Source organism: Stenella coeruleoalba (assembly GCF_951394435.1).
Source record: "Stenella coeruleoalba genome assembly, chromosome: 5".
Classification (NCBI taxonomy): Eukaryota; Metazoa; Chordata; class Mammalia; order Artiodactyla; family Delphinidae; genus Stenella; species Stenella coeruleoalba.
The window spans coordinates 45,805,756-45,818,813 of NC_137150.1; the positions used below are offsets into that span (position 1 = coordinate 45,805,756).

The 13,058-nt window shown below is 37.2% G+C and overlaps 1 pseudogene across 1 annotated transcript in view; it reads left to right on the forward strand.

Moving 5' to 3' along the window:
* The first annotated feature begins 12,112 nt into the window (after positions 1-12,112).
* LOC307186337 (dysbindin-like) overlaps positions 12,113-13,058 on the forward strand; it is a 35,192-nt pseudogene continuing 34,246 nt past the window's right edge. The window contains exon 1 of the transcript in view: positions 12,113-12,156. The product of the transcript in view is annotated as a dysbindin-like (transcript). The remainder of the gene's footprint in view (positions 12,157-13,058) is intronic.

Here is a 13,058-nt window from a genome sequence, read left to right on the forward strand (position 1 = left end):
TTCAGTCGAGAAACTTTTTGTCATTTGAAAATAACAGTTATGAATCATACTAATACCATATTTTAAAAATGAAGAACTCATACAAATCGATGAGTAGAAATCCCCTTAATGAATATATGATGAACAGATAATACATGCACACTCATATACACTTCTATTTATCAATCAATTGAAAAACTGTTGAAATTCATTTGCAATTGAATCTAGAAAACTACACCAAATTTCTTAATTGAGGTATAAATGAAATACAACATTATATAACTTTCAAGTGTACAAGATACTGATTTGATATTTGTATACACTGCGAAATGATCACCGAAATAAGTCTAGTTAACATCCATTACCATTCATAGTTATAAATTTTCTATTTTTGTTTTGATGAGGACTTTTAAGATCTATTCTCTTAGTAACTTTCAAATATGCAGTGCAGAATTATTAACTATAATCACCATGCTGCACATTACATTGCCATGACTTATTTATAACTGGAAGTTTGTACATTTGACCTCATTTTGTATATCAAATCTTAACTGATTAAAATAATATTTGTTTTAGTCATGATTTGGACTGCAATTTGGAAAGTCCTTGAAAAGGAAAGCTACGCTCTGCTGCCCCTGGAGCAGCTGGAAGGCTGCTGCTTGCTGTAATCATCTGATGAGTTGCTTACTCATATGTCTGGGACCTGGACTAGGAAGCTTTAGAGTTGGGCCTCCTTGACCATTTTTTTCTGTCTCTGTGCAGTCTTTCCTTGCGTCTGTCCAACACGGAATCTTTAAGGTAGCAGGGGTTTTTTGTTTTGTTTTGTTTCGTTTTGTTTTTTATGCGTTAGCTCATCTATCCTGAGGTGAAACTGCATTGTCTTTTAGGATCTAGAACTCAGCAGCTATGCAGTATCGCTTCTGCTGCATTCTATTCATTGTCAGTTTCAAATACAATAGCAGGTTCAAGGGAGAGGAAATGGACTCTACCTTTTGAGAGAGTGACAAGTTTCTGAAAGATCATGTGAGACTACAAATGCTCTTATGGTCATTTTTGGAAAATATAATGTACCACAAGTAGATCAGTGCTAGAAGCTTTCACTATAAAATCCTCCCAGAGATTCTCTCCTCCCAAAACACTTTGATACATTTCCTTTATGACATGGTCTTATCACTGAATGAATGTGATTTTAGTAATTTTACATGTATCTGTCTCTCCAGATAGACCCTATGTTTCTTGACAATAAAGACCATATCTCATTCATTTATATGTGCACATGTATGACAATAGTTGGTGATTATATCTGTATCTATCTGCCATATTGTGGCACTCAGTAAATGTACCTTGTGATGGATTAACTATAATTGAACTAAGGTACTACTAGTGCTATGGGTCTTATTTCATTTCCTCTGGGTGCAAGAGTTAGTAGATTGGTAGAGTTAGTGTGCCATGTTGGGTCCTATAAGAAGTAGAAGCATGGAGAGAATTAAACATGAATGGGATTTATTAAGGTTAATATCTAGGAAAGGTGAAGAGGAGAAAGATCAGGGGTTGGCAAGAAAACTTTCAACGAACACCTGATAGCTGTGAAACAAGAAGGGGAAGAAAGGGAGAGTAGATAGTAGGAAGCACTTTAGACTACAGCTATAGTACTTCTAGTACCTTTGCCATGCTTAGACATTGGCAGCCCAGAGAGAATGTGGCTACAATGAATTCAAAAGAAATATATAGAAGCTGGAGGCTGTTGTCTATAGTTCTCAGATCAGTTTCTCACTTGAAGGGAGATCTGGGTGGCACACTTATTAGCCTGTATAGCTGACTTCTTACACCTCTTGAGCTGCATCAATCCTCCACATTTTTTTTAGCAGAGATTTCTCCAGGTTTTCTGTAGCCTGTCATCTGAGGAGAAACTTAGAAGAAGGAAGTTAGCTGGACAAGTTATGGCTAATGTCACTAGTGATGGTCTCAAGGCTGCAAATGTTAATCATCTTCTTCCCCGCACTATTCATTCTAAATCCCCCTTATTCAGAGCTATCACCTCTGTAGGTGTTTATTAATACTTTCCTGGTAATGTGACCCAAACTTTTATTCACTAACCTTCTGAGCCTTAGATAATATTATGCTTCTAAAGGCCAGGGTTGCTGTATTTGTTTACTCACCGTAGCTATTAGGCAAGAGAGAATCAAATGGCAAACAGGTAAATCACTGGGGTTCTATACTTTCTGGCTCCAACTGTGTCAAAACAGTAGGCTTCTCCTGTTGATCAGAGTCAATTATTCCTGCCAAAGTGGTGACTCTTCCCACCCACTCATCAATGGATTCAAAGAATTCAAAGTGCCCAGGTAGCAGCTATAATATACATTTCAATAGGACACTTGCTATGTCCCCTGACAAGAGTGTGGCCTTTATGGAAACCAGCACTCCTAATCATTCAGAGCTTAGAGTTTCAGGGACAGGAGACTAAAGTTCTCTAGTAGGAGGTCATGGGTAGGGATGATAAGTGGGGTCTGCTCTTTTCTTCCTATTTTGGTTGCCAGAATCATGTATTCTTCCTTTCAGGAATGCATACTAAGGCCCTGCTTTTAGCATATATAATGTACCCTAGAGGATGGCAACCTCTCCTTTTTGAGTATTTCCTCTGGTACTTGAGTATATTCTCTGGCTAACGCTACAGTTTTGTCTCCCGTAGGTCATTCCAATGATTTATCAGGCCGATTACTTCTTGATAGTGTGTCATATGTAAGGTCTATAAGATTCTATGGCTATGGGTCAAACACTTGGTGGGGACCCATTCAGTGTTGCTAGATGAAACTCTGCAAATAAGAAAAGGAAACCCATACCCAGAAAAGGTATCAGTCCCTGTGAGGATGAACCCCTGGCTCTTCTAGTAGGGAAGAGGCCCAAAGAGATCAACGTGCAACCAAGTGGCTGGTTATTCTCCTTGAGGAATAGTGCCATAGTGGGGGAATCTGTATTGATCTCTGCCAGACTAAACATTCATATGAGGCGATAGCTAGACTGACCTTGGTAAGGAGGAGTCTATGCTTTGGGGTCCAAATATATCCTCTATATCTGCCACTGTGGTCATTCCATTCCTGTGGCCATCATTCCATTATGGCTAATAACAAAGGCTGGCTGCTACTGATTAGCCAGTTCATTTTTGTATTCTTGGTTTTCCAGTGTGTTTTCCATGGTGGATATTTTCTGGTGGGCATTAACATTAATACATAAATGCTCACACTTTTTGTCTAATCCCATATGTCCATATACATGATTCTATTCCACCTCTTTGTCTCAGATCTTCTAGTCATTGTTATTCCAGAACCTGACCAGCAGTCTATGTTGTGAGCCACTGCCCAGAATTCTGTATATATTCTTACCTCAGACCACTTCACCTCTCACAGAAGTGGATGATCAGTGCACTTCTTGAAACTTTTCATTCATTGAATGAACTTTTTGTTCAATGCTAAGATTTTACCTCAGTATTACCTCTCAAGGAAAACCCTGAATGCCCCTGTAATGTAGCTGCCATCCATTTTTCAGCTACATGCACCCACTGAGCAGACTTATCAACATAGCTCAAGATTTTCTTCCTCATTCAGCTAGTTAAATGGGAACCACCCCCCTTCTTTGTAGCCATATATGTAAGCTAAGGACCCTTTTTTATACCATGGAGTTTCATGCAAGTCTGAGCTACTTGCTTGTATTGTTTACTCATGCTCTTTGGTCTTCTTTGGGCTTGGTACTATATGTACCATTTCCATCATATGATAGACTAATGCTGAGTTGGTCCATATTTATGTCTTGGTAGGTCCAACAGAATTTAGCTCATAATGAGCAGTTCCAAATGAATGGTCACTTAGTAACCCAGAGTCAAACATTTGTCTCTATCAGAACTACTAACATACTAAAACCTATTTCTTGAAAGGTGTAATACTCCAGTACAAGTGGCATGGCTTTGTTCCAAAGGTCCAGTGGCTCACATTGTGATTCTGCCACTGGGTCTGGCCATACATTCCATACTGGGTCATATCCCACCAATGATACCTCTAACAACGTAAGGTCTCCAATTGTGTAGCCCAAAGGGGTAAGGCTATTTGCATTGTACCCTAACTTAGAGAAGAGCCCTTTCTTACATTTGACCCCACTGAAATCAGGCAGACTTCCATGTCACAGAGAACAGGGGCAGTTGCAGTATCCCTAGCTGTAAAATGTATTACCTCCAAAATGTAAAGAGGCTTATCATTCGCTGTGGCTCCTTTGCAGTAGGTGATGCAAAATGCAGCAAAGTGACTTTTACTTTGGAGGGAATTTCTTGCTGTATTCTGTCTGATGTATCCTTAAATATTTTACAGAGGTTGCAGATCCTTCAGTCTTCAAAAGGGTTATCTGTCCCTGTATAGAGTGCATGTAGCTTAAAAAAGCCTTCAGCAGGCTAGCTATCTCATGTTTATCCGGCTTGATCAACGTGATGCTATTGATATAATGATTCAGAGTGATATTCTATGGGATTTCCAGATGGTCTAGAGCACTTTGAACAGAGGAAAGGAGATATAACATAGGCCTGGGGCAAAACTGTAAATGAATATTGTTGTACAGTCTAAGTGGGTATGGAATGATTTGGAACTTCTTCTCTGTTGAGATAAAAATAAATGTATTTTCCAAATCAACAGCTGTATACCATGCATCTGAGGTCTTATTAATCTATGACAACAATAAATATGTCCAGAATGGCAGCTGCAACTGTGCCTACTATTTGTTTGAGTTGCAATGGCCACCAAGATCTATCAGATTTTGGCAGAGGACACACTGATGAATTGAATGGAATTACATTGGGACCACCGAGTTTGAATACTTTAGAACCTCAAGGATTGCACCATTATTTACCATTACTCACTCTCTACCCCCATTCCTTCATGAGATGCATTGTTGTTTTGACTTACTCTCTTGCCTGATAGTGAACAATTTCAGAGGTTTTTATTTGGTCTTTCCCTCTATTACAACTTTACCCTGTAGGTGAAGGACTTAAATTGCTAAGGATGTCAGTTCCAATTATAACACTCAGGGGCTGGGGAAATAATCACACAAGTTTAGTTAATATTTCACTTAATACCTGGCCCCTGCATACCTCCACTTAAATATGGGGCCTTTATGCACTTCAGGTTTCTAGGTATAAATATCAATTATGACCCTATATCCAACAGTCCTCAAATATCTGGGTGTTTGCTTTCATGTGGTTTGCAGTCACCTGAGTAAATATCCATAGGCTCTTTGGGGGAAGAACTGGAGTAATCATTTCAGTACATACTGACTTAAGTCAACAAGTTCTAGATATGAAAATTGGTTCATGTCTGGGAACTGAGAAAGGGATCATAAGTATTTTTGGGGAAACCACCTTCAAATTCCTACTGTTCCATTCATGCTTTCTTCTGATTATAGATATTGAAGAGCATCTTCATTCCCTGCTTGATTTATCCCAGTAATGTTGTGTTCTATTAACTAACTTAACTCCTCCTCAGTAAAGGTCTCTTTACCATTCTCCAACCTTGTTGATCTTTTCAGCAATTTGTGACTCTCTGGCATCAGGTGGTTAAGCAACAACACCTGGCCTCTATTGTTCTGAAGACCCATTCTTTCCTTTATATTAACACACAAGCTCTGTGGCTACATCTTCTACCATTAGCTCCAGTCTGTGGAGGAGAGCCTCCTCTCAGCGATGCTAGTGTCCCTTTCACCACTGCAGTTATTAAATCTTTGACTAAATGTGAGTTCTCTGGGCCTTCCTATGGCACATGCTCTTTTGTGGGTCCTCTGGTCTTACATTACATAATTATTTTATACACATGCCCCTTGAGCCTTTTTATTCCTTTATCTAGCATCTGCCAAGGTAACTCAGGTACTTCAACCTCACTAGGGGTCATCACTTTTTCTAGATTTTATAAGTGCCACCCTAGCAGCTCATTTGCATAATCCCTAGGGTCCTTGCCAGGGAGTTAAATATTCTGTTCCATAAAAGTGCCCCTAAGTCAATGAATTTTTGCTTATTTAGTTCCTATTCCAGGTCCCTTGAAATACAGCAGTAGAGGCCAGTGGTGCTACTTAACCACTGTAAAAATCAGCAAGGTCAGAGGAACAGCCAAGAGGGCTTTACTGACAGGAATTTGATGAGTTAGTTAATAAAACATAGTGTTGCTAGGGACAAAATCCAATACCAGGAATACTCCCTTGGCTCCTGTTGTTACATGCTAGCTAATTTTTACAGCTCCTTTGGGTTGTAATCTCTTTTCTCTATATTGAAGTTAGCATATTGCCAGCTTGGTTATGCCGAGATTTAACTGTAATTATCCGCCTGGGACAGCTCGTGAGGGGAATGCCTATTAGTCCACAGTATCTCCTCAAGCAAGGGAAGTGCAAGTTCTTAATACATTAGATGGGCCACCTCTACAAGCACCGAGTGTTCAGAGAAGTTTGAGGAGCCCCGGTGATCAGGGGAACCCATCTTGATGTCTTCATTCCTTGTTTCCATGTCTTAGGTAAGAGACCTTCCTTGGCTAGGAATTCAGTCATCTCTGGATCTCTATGGAGACAACTAAAGATCTGAGTATAATATCTGCATGGCTACCATACTGGATAATAGTATAATAAAAGATTTTTTTCTTGGTTCAGGTGCATTAATGTTGAAGAACCAATATCATTTACCTTACAAATTTATATGCCCTCAAAAAAATGCACTGATCCATGTTTCTAGGGTTTATGCAAAAAATCAGAATTGGTAAGCATTGGTGAATTTAAATTTGCAAATTATTTGCCCCAGTAATTTTTTCCCCTTCTCCCCAGAGAAGATCAAGATTCCCCAAGACATATGTTTAATTTATCTACTGACATTTGATTAGAGGGAAAACAGAATTTAGACTAAAAGTTTAATTTTTCAGAAGACCACATTAAATAGATGAAGTGAAATAATACCTTCATATTAGAGTTTCATTTTAAAAATTATGTTTTGTCTTCATTCTCCAGTGACGTAAGTTTAATTTATTAGAAATGATTTATATGAACTGGTTAACCACTTCTTGGTAGAAATTAGGAGTATTTTGAGATTGAAACTTGGAATGCTTACTGATATTTTGTATGCCAAACTTTCTGGGAGATTAAAGTTTCTATAATTTTCTCCTTTCTTTGGAAGAAAATAAGCTCCCTTTAATTACAGAAGTTCCCATTGGTTTATTCTTTAATTGTCTATAATATTAATAAATAAACTATATAAATTATTAATATAATTGGATGATACATTTTAAAAGTAGAAAGTAAACAAATTTGAAATACTATAGCTAGCAGAGAAAACTGTATTCTTAAATGAACTATTTGATACTAACTATAAATATAATTCAATTTTAAAGATTCAAAAACTGAACATTTCTTAAACAGAATGGTGTAAAATGAAAAATATAGGAACTAAGAGAAAAAACGAATCAGAAAACCTGAATGAATTGGGCTCCATTAATCCATCAATTTGATAGCTTTCTCTGGGAGCCTTGGATTTCATTCCCTTATTCTATCACACTAGAGATGGCTAATTAGATTTTAATAGAGAAAACCTATACCTTATCTATTATAAAACAAATATAATATACATATATATTCTTTTATTTCTAAAAATATTTATCTAAAAATTGATCCTATATCTAGTACAAGACGTGATAGGGCATGGGAAAACCAGATTTTTACTAATTAAGCAATAACAATTTCCTCCAATAATATGAAGTATAAAATAAATTTCTATTTATTCAGTGAAACATGAAATCAAACCTCCCCACCTCATCCACATATAGATAACATTTCTTTGTTTAAGATGATTTTCTGTAATGTCAATCACATTCTGGATAAAGTGAAAAAGACAAGATTTAGATGGATGAAAAACATGACTTTTACATATATTCATCTCTAAGATTGCTTTGTGTTCGTGTATTATAGTGTTCATTTCTATTCTATATTGACATAGTTCTATAAGTTTATGAAAACTATGTTACAATCAAAATACAAATTGTGTTATATTTTTGAAATTTTAAGTTAATTTCCATGATAACACAGGTGAAAACAGAATTTGGTTTGCTGTTACATTGTTCAGCTAATATCAATCTCTGATCCAAAGAAAAAAAGGATCATAAGAAATAATGGTTGTTGTCATTATAAAAATGTCAAATGCATGTGGGATTACTTGACTTTTTAGAACCTTCTAAATTATTTGCAGAATCTCCCATTTACAAGCCATTTTGTGTATATATATATATATGTATACACACACACACATACATATGTATGTGTATACATATATTTCTCTCTTCATGCAAATGTTTCAAGGCTGATGGCTTACCAGAAGAGTCATAGAAAATGAAATGGTAAAACAAAAATAGAAAATGATAGTCAAAGAAGAAAAAGCAAAGGTACCAAGCATGCATCTTAATGCCCTTTTTATACATGAGCTTCAGATGTCCCAGAGTTTCATAGAAAACAAGGCACAACAGGAAAACATAAGCAGTTATCTAGTTGTCATTGTTGGAAAAGATGATGAATGCCAATTCTTTAGGAGAAAAGCTCTCTATCACTAAAATTATGAACAATATCTCTCATCTGCAGCATTATAAAAAGGAAAATTGTATAAGAATATAATATATTCTTAATATTTCCAGAAATTTTAAGTCCTTTTCACTTAGTATTTTTGTCTTCTATCAATATTAGATCAATGTTGAGGGAATGACATCAGTATGTAAATGAATAAGGACATGCCTTCTATTAATCTTTATTAATCTATTGTTGGAGCTTACAGAAACTTAAGGCCCAGAAAACTTATATTTCCATAAATACCAGTTATGTAATTTTATTGAGTGAAGGACCTAGAATACTAAGATGAATTATTTATTTCAGGCTACATAGAAAGTCAGTGATGGACCATAGTGTCTGCTAGAAAGACACATATGACTTTACTGATTTGGTTGCACTTAGTTACACACCTTTCTTACAATCACAGACCTGTAGGAAATTTACTTGATTCACTTTGAAATTCTGTAATTTGTCCTTAAATCACAGATATAGACATATGAAAGGAGGTGACGGTCCTAATGAAGAGATAGGTACAGCATGAGGGATGAGAAGGATGGAAGGAGTGAAGGATTAAAAATAGGGAAAAAATAGTCAACAAAATAAAGGAAGGGTCAAAATGAATGAAGGTCAAGAAAAAAGAAGTAGATCTTGACAGGAAGAAAAGAGACAAACCTAGTAACATCAAAGAAAGGGACAATATGATACAGATTTTACTCACCACTGCACTTATAGCATGGGACAAACTCTGAGTAAATTTTGTATCCTGAACTTTCTAATATACCTAATTCACTGAAACAGCAGAAACAGATCCAAAATAACTTCAGCTATTGCAATTACCTGAATTAAATATAAAATAAATATGTTTGGTACATTTGATGCATTAGAAGATAAGACTAAAATTGTAAGCTTGGGAGAAGAATATTTGAAGAAAAGCTTAATGAAATGAAAATATAATAGGGTAGTTCAAATTTCAACCTCAATGATGGATCAGCTAGCAGATTAAACACAGCTAAAGAAACAAAAACTGAAAAACATAAATTGTATAAAATGTAGTCTAGGTAGACAGATGGAAAATATGAGAGGTTAAATAGTATGAAGGATAGTATGAGATAGCTGAACACATACCTGATTAAGCAGGAATATAGAGAATGGGAAAGAAGAGATGCTCAAAAGTGGCTGATTTTTTTCATTTTTGTTAAAAGACAATAACCCCCAAATCCAGAGGCAACCCAAGGATTTAAGGCATACCATGTTGGCATCTAGGGACAAAAGAAGGTGTATATATCCTCATGGTAGAAAGAGTGATTGATCATTTGTACAGTCTTTTTCTGTTGCCTGCTCAATCCACTGTGAGTCCATTTCCTGGATTCATTTCAATGCTTTCTATCGCTGCTTCTCCTAATAAAAACTATTTACAGTTAATGTATGGTCTCTTATCTGGATGTAGTCAGGGCCCACTATCTTCCAGTCTGTCCCCTGCACTTCTCCCTGGTTCTGCAAATACCAGATTCTTAGCTATGTCCTCTATATGGTCTTTGCCTAAACTATACATTCCACAGATTCTAATTCAAGGTCTCTTCACTCAACTACACCACCCTTTGAAGGTCAGGGCTGTCTCCCAAATCTCAGCTATGTTTGACCTTCCTCCCTAGAACCTTTGGATCCCTTCCGTGCCACATAGGACTCGAAGAAAGGTGAGGTACCATAATCTCTGAACCAATCCCTGCCTACTTGTATTCTGCTTCTATTTCTACAATGCCAAAATTACACTATATTCATGTGGGTTCCCAGGATTCCAACAGAAAATACCTCCTGAGTCTCCTGATTCCAACAGAAAATACCTCCTCAGTCTCCTCTGCTTGCCTTTGCACTCATTCTATTTGGCTTCCATTCTCTCATAGACCACCTTCGGCATCGCTCAAGGTCTAGAGTGGCAGAGAATGTGCATACATGAGGTAATGGGTTAAAGCTCCATGATTTAGTCCTATTGTTAAAGGTTGCAAAGAAGGGGAAAAGAAGCTGATTTCCAAAAGAGGAAAGAAACATAAAGAGGAATGTGACAACTACTTTCCCTATGAGAAAAAAAAATTCCATGAGCACACACTTCTTTCTTTCTTATTTAAATGTGTATTTTACAAAGCTTGCTTTTAATTTAAAGCCAATAAAAATAACTTTCAAATTATCAGAATTTTCATAAAGTGTATGTACAATAATTGTTTCCTTATGACTTACTCATTAATATGGTATAAATTAAGACAAATATTTTGTAAGGGAAAGAAGAAAAAGAGATACTTTAATTAATTCAAAAAATTTTACTATGTAATCATTACATTTGATTGGGTTCTTAATAAGTAACAAGCAATGTTCATATATTTATGATGTTTTCACTAATTTATGAAATGGCATCTTATTTATATGATATAAAATTTAATGGCAATCCATTATTGATCTCAAAAAGGGCAGGACAATAATATTTTATGTTATCTAAAGACTACAATATTTTAATAATAGATGCATAATAATTTACATATTATTAAATAAAATATAAGGTCTATCTGTTATTATAAAGAATCAAGTTGAATTAAATCCTATTACATCATTTTATCAGAAAACTAAGATATAATTATTAAGAAAAACTTGTGACATAATGATTCAAAGATATTAGAAATTAGCCCCTTGGAAAATCTATGAAATTTATAATTATTTTAAATGCTATCTATTAACCTTCATAAGCAGCAACTATTTTGCATATATCAAAATATCTTCATTTTTCAAACATGTTAAGGTCATTATTAGGCAAAAGACATTCCAAACCCAAACAACTTCATCAGTCTCATGAAAATCACATATTTTTGTTATTAAAGCTATAATCCCAGAATCCTGACTTGGCTTTGAGGTAAATATTCATCATTTTCCCATTTAATATTTTATTTTAATGAAAAATTCCTGTGATGTGGGAAATATATCAAATTCCAGATAGTGTGAAGGGGATATAATACAAATCATATATATTTAGAACTTATTTAGAACTTGTCACTGAAAAGAAATAATAAAACCTGATCAGATTTTCAGCAGATTTATGACAATGTTGGAGAGTCCTACAATTTCAGATATGATCCCCTTCTAACAGCATTAGCAACAAATCTCAGTAATGTTTTATCAATTCTCAATAAATGGATACTTTACAAAAAGGCCTCTCCCTACTACAAATTATGGTTACTTTTAATTGGGAGTGGGCCATTGTGAGCAAGAATGTGGAAAGGGGAAGGGGGACTGGATAAGAGGATACAGAAGAGAATTAAGTACAATTTTGTGTTATCCCAGAAGCCTTGGAGAAGAAGCGCGTTCACACCTTCTGCTTGTAGTGCAGTGTGGAACGTTTAGGCAACGTGGGCTGGTTCTTTGCGGGAAGGTGGGCGCCCTGGTGCTTGGCCAGCCGCGGTGTTGCAAGCCTTGGGGAGCTGCAGATTTGGTCTTTTTTCACTGATATAAGAGCTCGGGGGCGGGCCGCGCAGCGCCCTGACCCATCCTCACCATGTTGGTGCTGTTTGAAACGTCTGTCGCTACGTCATCTTTAAGGTAGGTGGTAGATTGAGCCGTTGCAGGTGGAAGGTGGGTGTTGGGTAGGAGAGGAGAGGGAAAGACGTAAGGAGAGGAAGACGGTGCTCAGGATCGCGTGGGTGCCTTTTCTGTCCCCCTGCTCTGAAAGGAACGGGGAGGCTTTGGGCCTGGGAGGCGCATGTTTCGGTGAACACGTGGCCGCGCCGTTTGCGGCACTGGGTTCAGTAAGAGGATTTGGCCCATTTAGAGAGGTAGGCAGGAGACGTTTTAGAATTTTACAGGTTCTGATAGAAGTTTGGGTTTTGTTCTGAGAGTTTTGAGGAATGATTGAAAGGTTTTAACAGAGGAATGACCTGATCTAACTCTGTCTTTTTCACCTCTGTGGCCTCTCCTGTTGCGGAGCACAGGCTCCGGACGTGCAGGCTCAGCGGCCATGGCTCACGGGCCCAGCCACTCCGCGGCATGTGGGATCTTCCCGGACCGGGGCACGAACCTGTGTCCCCTGCATCAGCAGGCGGACTCTCAACCACTGCACCACCAGGGAAGCCCTAACTCTGTCTTTTAATGAAGTTGTTTTGCTCTGTGCAGAATAGATTACGGGGAATGGGGTGCAAGAAGGTAAGAAGGATATTTTTGCATTAATCTAAACGAGATGAAGTTGCTTGGGTTAAGGCTGGCATGGAGGGAAAGAAATATCCGGAGAAAATTAGAAGGTAGAACTGACAGGATTGGCTGGTTGATGAATGCGAGGTTCTGGTTTAAGTAAGTGGATTTGTGGTGGTAGGGAAGGGAAGAGAAGGTTTAGGGATTTGGGGGCTGGGAATGGGGAGGATACTAAAGAATTGCAGTTTGGGCTGTGAAGCTTTCGATGTCTGTTAGACGTGGAAATACAGTGGTCATTTCAAATTTGAAGCCCAGGG